At 40.2% G+C, this 6,000-nt stretch overlaps 1 protein-coding gene across 3 annotated transcripts in view; it reads left to right on the top strand.

The window, feature by feature from the left end:
- The window catches only part of Pdk3 (pyruvate dehydrogenase kinase 3), a 79,522-nt gene that overhangs the window by 19,368 nt on the left and 54,154 nt on the right, over nt 1-6,000 (top strand). For 2 of the 3 annotated variants that reach the window (XM_023715391.1, XM_023715392.1), the window contains exon 2: nt 1,168-1,222. The exons of the other annotated variant lie outside the window; for it this stretch is intronic. The gene's annotated coding sequence lies outside the window, so the exon portion shown is untranslated. The remainder of the gene's footprint in view (nt 1-1,167; nt 1,223-6,000) is intronic. 3 annotated transcript variants of the gene reach the window in all.

Here is a 6,000-nt window from a genome sequence, read left to right as displayed (position 1 = left end):
CTGCGTCTGGCTTAGGTCTGGCTGCTGTGCTCAGCTCCTTCCGGACCTGGGCTAGGACTGGGTCTGGGGGCTCCCGGAACTCGGCAGAAAATCCTACTCCAACTAGAATTTACTTACCAACACTTAGTATAAAGTATGCTATTCAGTTTTCATAATAGTCAGACACATTTTATAAATGAGGAAACTACATTTCTGAGCACATAAAAGTCACACATAGACTCAGTGGTAAAGCTACATGTCTGGCCAGGCATTGTGGTCCATGTGTGTGATCCCAGCACTCCGGAGGCTGAGGTTGGAGGATCACCGCAAGTTCAAGGCCAGCCTGGCCCATACAGTTTAAAGCCAACCAGAACTACATAGTGAGACCCACCTGCCTCTCAATAAAATCCAGGTTTCAGCCACCTCAGCGTCTTGCTCCTCCTTTATAGCTCAGAAAGTTGGTAATGGATTCAGCATGGTGTGGGAATAAGACAAAGTGGAAAAAACCCAACAAGAGCCTTGACACTGCTGGTCAAGTATCACCACCTCCTGTAGGACCACAGCTATTTTCTTCATGAATTTTTTCACTTTTTATCCTCTCCATGTAGTATCATCTGAAAAGGAAAGAGAAAAAGAGATTCATTCTTTTTTTTTCACAGTCAAGAAATGTTTGAAAAAGAGATTCTTAAAGACTATGGTGGTGTTTGTGTACAGTTTCCTAAGAGATTGAAACAAAACTCAAATTTGAAAATAAAGAATAAAAATACATAAGTAAATAATTAAATAGGAAAAATTGGATGCTTTAGAGCATTTGATTTTTTTTCCCTCCCCGAGTTCTCTAAGACTGGATGCTAGTCAGTAGTTCTCAGTCAGGGCTGCTCAGGAGAATCATCTGGGGAGCTCCTGGGCACTGGTACTGCCTCCCCCAACATAATACACTGCAGTCTCTGGATTTGGACTGAAAGGGAAACTGAGAAAACCTGGAAAATTGCCAAGGCATTACTGCCTTTGAGAAGCTCAAAGAGAAGCTGGGACAGATACATAAGTTTATATATGCTAGGCAAAATGTGTGAATATTGTGATTTTGTAGTATCTTTTCTGCTGTCCCTACCTCTCTCTTAATGGTTTTTTAAATAGGGGTGGTTGTTGGGAATGTATAACATGTTAACCTCACTGTCCTTTATCTAGAGCGGTGTTGGAGGCTTTTTGGATGGAGCATACACAGAGAAGAACAAATGTAAAAGTGTGTACCCTTTTTCTTGATTTTTACATTCTTTGACTTTGTAGTCTTATCAGTCCTCTCCAGAGTTGTCTCAGAATTTACACTAGTAAGCAAGATTGGTGCAGGGTAAATAAACTGTGAAGTGGGTGACACAAACCCAAGTCTTAGCCTCTTGGATTCACTCTGTGAGAGCTTGAGCTTAAATAAAATCTGTAACCTCCTCAGTTTTACACATGAGAAAGTAGAAGAAGCCTTAAGTAATGAAAGCTATGGCATCCCAACCATCAGCTAAGTTGTTGGCGTAACATGTTTGACACTTCCTCTGAAAGGAAGCAGAAATTAGTTTTTCCAGAAATGAGTTTACATTTGTTTACCACTGACTTCCAGACAAATTAAGCAGATTTAGCTGTAATTTTCACATTGTCCATATGAAGTATATATTTGTATTTCTTGGACAAAAAGCTAAAGCATACTTTCATTGTTTAAATCTCTTAGTTAAGCAAACTTAAGGGCAAAACCATAGCTAAAGTACAGGTAGACTTTTAAACGTATGCTCTTATCAGTTCAGCATAATATATCATTGCACCCATGCAATCCTTCATAGCAAATGTTGTCTGTATTAGTAATTTAGTTTTAAATTTGTTCTGTTAATAAGGATATGACCAAATCTAAAGCTTGTCTCGTTTTATCATTTCTGGACTATCACATTGTACTCTACCTACTTATGTTGAAATAATTCCAAAGACCACTCCTTTTAGTGTGCCTTCTTGTCTCTAGGAATATGAGAAGCAGTATATACAGTCTGATCCCGGCAGTGTAAGCTTAGGCAAATAGCTTCAGTCTGATACAAGTGACAGCATTTAATCATACAGTTGTTGCACTGATGAGATGAATGTGCAGCACAGAGTGTGGCACATGATAGATGCTCAGTAGATGGTGGTTATGCATTTGTTCTGTTAATGACAGCATTTCCTGGATGCAGTCGGCCTCCTGCTAACCTTCAGTGTTAATTTTCTTCAATTTTGTTCGCTAAAGGCCACAGCTGTATAAACTGATCATTTTCCAAGAAGTGGTACTCTCACTTCATTAGTGCTGTGAGCATGATGGGCTTTGGATGGCCTTCATCCACTGAGCCGATGAGCTAAACATTTGGCCTCAGTAAACTTCCAAGATGCTACAGTGCAGGCTTTACTTAACTCTTCTTGCTTCAATGACAACAGGGCATCCTGTAATTCACCACTTTACCATTAGGTCCAGCTCTTTAATCTTCTAGCATTAGACTGATGTAGGTGTGTGGTGGCTTTGGCTATGTAGCAATTGTTATGCATGTATTCTGGCTGGCTACAGTTCTGTTTGTGTAGTCAGTTTTACTATTGCTGTATAATCACCTTCCTGCCTCCCTATAGGTTCATCTACTCTTAACTTTAAAGATTTGAATACCTTAACCAAATATATAGGATGAAGTTGATCTACAAGAGCCATTTGCTATCACCAGAAGATGTTATCTTAACCCCCTAAATTGTATTTGTTATGGAAAGTTTATACTTAAGCACTAGGTGTTTTAATTTTCAGCTGCAATCAGAAAATATTTATTGGACATCTGTAATGTTCCAGGCATCATGCTAAAAGATCTTCAATTTCTTGAGGAATTCTTGGACACATAGACTACAGAACTCAGTGACTGGGACAATGGCAGAGGGGTTGCCTAAGTAGAGGACACACCTTCTGGGCCCATGTGAAATGCATTCACAGCTTGATTTGGCTTTATCTGGTGTACAGAGGGGTAGCTTTTTTTTTTTTTTTAAACTAGTCTGTTTTTGGGCAAATGTTTCAAAATAGTAAACAAATGGGATTTTTTTTTCTTTGAGGTACTGGAGGTTGAACCAGGGCTTCACATCCTCAGCCATTTTTTCTTATTTTTTTTGAAACAGTCCATAAATTGTGTAGGGTAGGCTCAGACTTGCAGGCATCCTGCCTCAGTCCCCATCATACTGGATTTATGGGTATATTGCCACCATACACAGCTACAGACAGGGTTTCTAAAGAGAGACGATCAAGGGTCCAGTGGAGATTATTTGTTTTCCCTCAAACCTGGTGTAGGGATGCACACCTTTAATCCCAGCACTCACGAGGCTGAGGCAGGAGGATCATTGTGAGTTTGAGGTCAGCCTGGGCTACATAGTGAGCTCAATGCCAGCCTGAACTGCATAGCGAAACCCTGTCTCAAAAAACAAAAAGAAGGGGCTGGGGAGATGGCTCAGTGGAATAAGCGCTTCCCTGGCAAGTGCAAGGGTCTGAGTTCAACCCCTGGTTCCTCAAAAAAAAAAAAAAAGATTTTTCCCTCTATACAAACATAAACAAGGGTATCCTTCAGAGGATTCCATCACCTTTTCCTTCTTTAAGAAACATCACGACCACCTATGTTTTCCCTTCTATCAGAAGATAGAAGGGTAGCATGAGTGTTAGACCCCAACAGGAAGATCTTCATTTAGTGTTTTTTTATAGGAGATTTTTGTACTTCTGTAGAATAGAATGGCTGTAGTAAGTCTCTTTCTTTTTTTAGAATAGAAAAAAAACTATCATTATGGGAAGAAGTTTTCAGACTCTTTTCCTTTAAAACTATTCTTTAATAACTGCATGGTTCTCTATGTAAATATACACTGTTGTAATTTATTTTACTATTCTCTTATTGTTGTAGATTCAAGTTGTTTTTGATGCCCCATCTCAATCCTTTATTCAGGACCTTAAGAAAATGCAGACCTTAAGAAAAGCTGCAAGAATAATACAGTTAACACCTATGGCTAGCACCTGGTTTCTCTTTCTTCTCCACCCATCCCCACCCCATCACTCTCTCCCTTTCTTGCACACAAGCTTTTTGATGAGCATTTTCAGAGGAAGTTACACACATATCATATCTCTTTACCCCTACATACATAAGCATGTATGTCCCAAGCATAAGAGAAATCCCCTAATAATCATGAAACCATTTGGAGAATTTGCTCCTGATGTGTAATAAAACCCAATAGTCACCCAGATGCAATTGCACATGCCAGAAGTCTCAGCTGCTCAGGAGGCTGAGACAGGAGGATGGCTTGAGCCCAAGAATTTGAGGCCAGCTTGGGCAACATAATGAGACCCCATCTAGAATGTTTTGAGTGTTTACATTTCCCCAATGGCTTCTGGCTCCTGTATTGGATATCTCACATCTGGAACACACTGAGGAGGCACTTTCACTAAGGAGGCTGCTGAACAAGGTGCAGTAGAGTCCAGGAGAGACTCCTACCTCATTTGCTTAGGCCAGCACAGTCCAACTGAAGTGGGCTAGCTGTGTGACTGCTGAGGATGCATCACCAGAGGCTGTGCAGCTTCCACCTTTTACTGAATCCAGGTAAGGAAGCAGGTAGTTCAAAACTGCCATGCTGTGAGGAAGCCCTTGGAGTGGCCACCCAAATGTGCTTGGGTAGGCAGTCCTAGTTCTCAAGTAATCTGGCCCAAACATTAGACTTGTGAGTGAAGGAGTTTGAAGATGCTTCAACCCTAATACCTGCTCACCCACAAAGTGAATGTTCCCAGCTGAGGTCCAGACAAGCTACTCCTTCTGTGTCTTTCTTCATTCCCTGAAAGAAATAAAGTGTGTTCATATTATTGGGACATTCAGTTTGATAGGAAATTCAGCATCTGTGAATGACCTAGTCTTTGGCTATGAAGTTTTTGGCTCACCACTCTTAATAATAACTAGAAAAGGAACTGATCTATAATGGAGGCAGTACCAAATTAGGCAGAATTCAAATCTGCTACCTATTTTGATCTCTCTCTTTACAATTTTAATTAACATGTACTAATTGTATATTTTTATGGGGTCCAGTGTGAGGCTTTGATAAAAAAAATCATTTTTATAATGCTCATCAGGACAACTAGCATTTCAATCACCTGAAATAGTTATCACTTCTATATGGTAAGAAGATTGAAAACCCCCTCTAGAACCACTGGAACCTGTTTCTCATTCATTTATTCATTCTTTCATTCACCTAGTGCTGAAGATTTAACTCAGGGAATTGAACATACAGGGCAAGGATCCTACCACCAAGCTGTATCCCCAGTCCAGATTCTCCCACTTCCCTCCAACTCTGCATCTATCAACTGACTTGTCATCACTCCTTATTTCTCCTGCCCTCCTTGGTGTATGAGGTCAATATTTTAAAATTCCACGTACAAGTGAGATCATGCAGTGTTTGCCTTCCTGTGCCTGGCTTATTTCACTTAATCTAATGGCTTCTAGTCTCACTTAATCTAATGTCTTCCAGTTTCACTTGCATCATTACAACGACAGAATTTCCTTTTTATGGCCAAATAGCAGTCCATCGGGCATACCATATTTCTTTATCCATTCAACAGTTGAGGGACACTTAAGTTGTTTCCATTTCTTAAATATTGTGAATAGTGCTCTAGTAAACGTGGGTGTGTAGAAGATCTTCAATGGCTCTTTCTTTGGTACTGCTGGATCATATGGTAGTTCTAATTTTAATTGTGTGTGTGTGTGTGTGTGTGGCCCTAGAGTTTGGATCTGGGTTTTTTTTTTTACATGGGAAGTAAGCAGTCTTCCCTTGAGCTACATCCGTAACCTTTTCTTTATTATGAGAATGGGGTCTCAGGAAATTGTCCAGGCTGGTTTTGAATGTGTGGTCCTCCTACCTCACCCTCTCAAGTAGCTGGGATTGTATGTGTTTGCTGCTCCACTTGGCCTACTTTTAAGTTTTGAGGGATCTCCAGACTATTTTTAGTAATATCTAAGATCTCTT

This window comes from Octodon degus, unplaced genomic scaffold (assembly GCF_000260255.1).
Source record: "Octodon degus isolate 3935 unplaced genomic scaffold, OctDeg1.0 scaffold00041, whole genome shotgun sequence".
Lineage (NCBI taxonomy): Eukaryota > Metazoa > Chordata > Mammalia > Rodentia > Octodontidae > Octodon > Octodon degus.
Note: the sequence above shows the minus strand (reverse complement) of the source record. Positions and strands in the feature narration are given on the sequence as shown.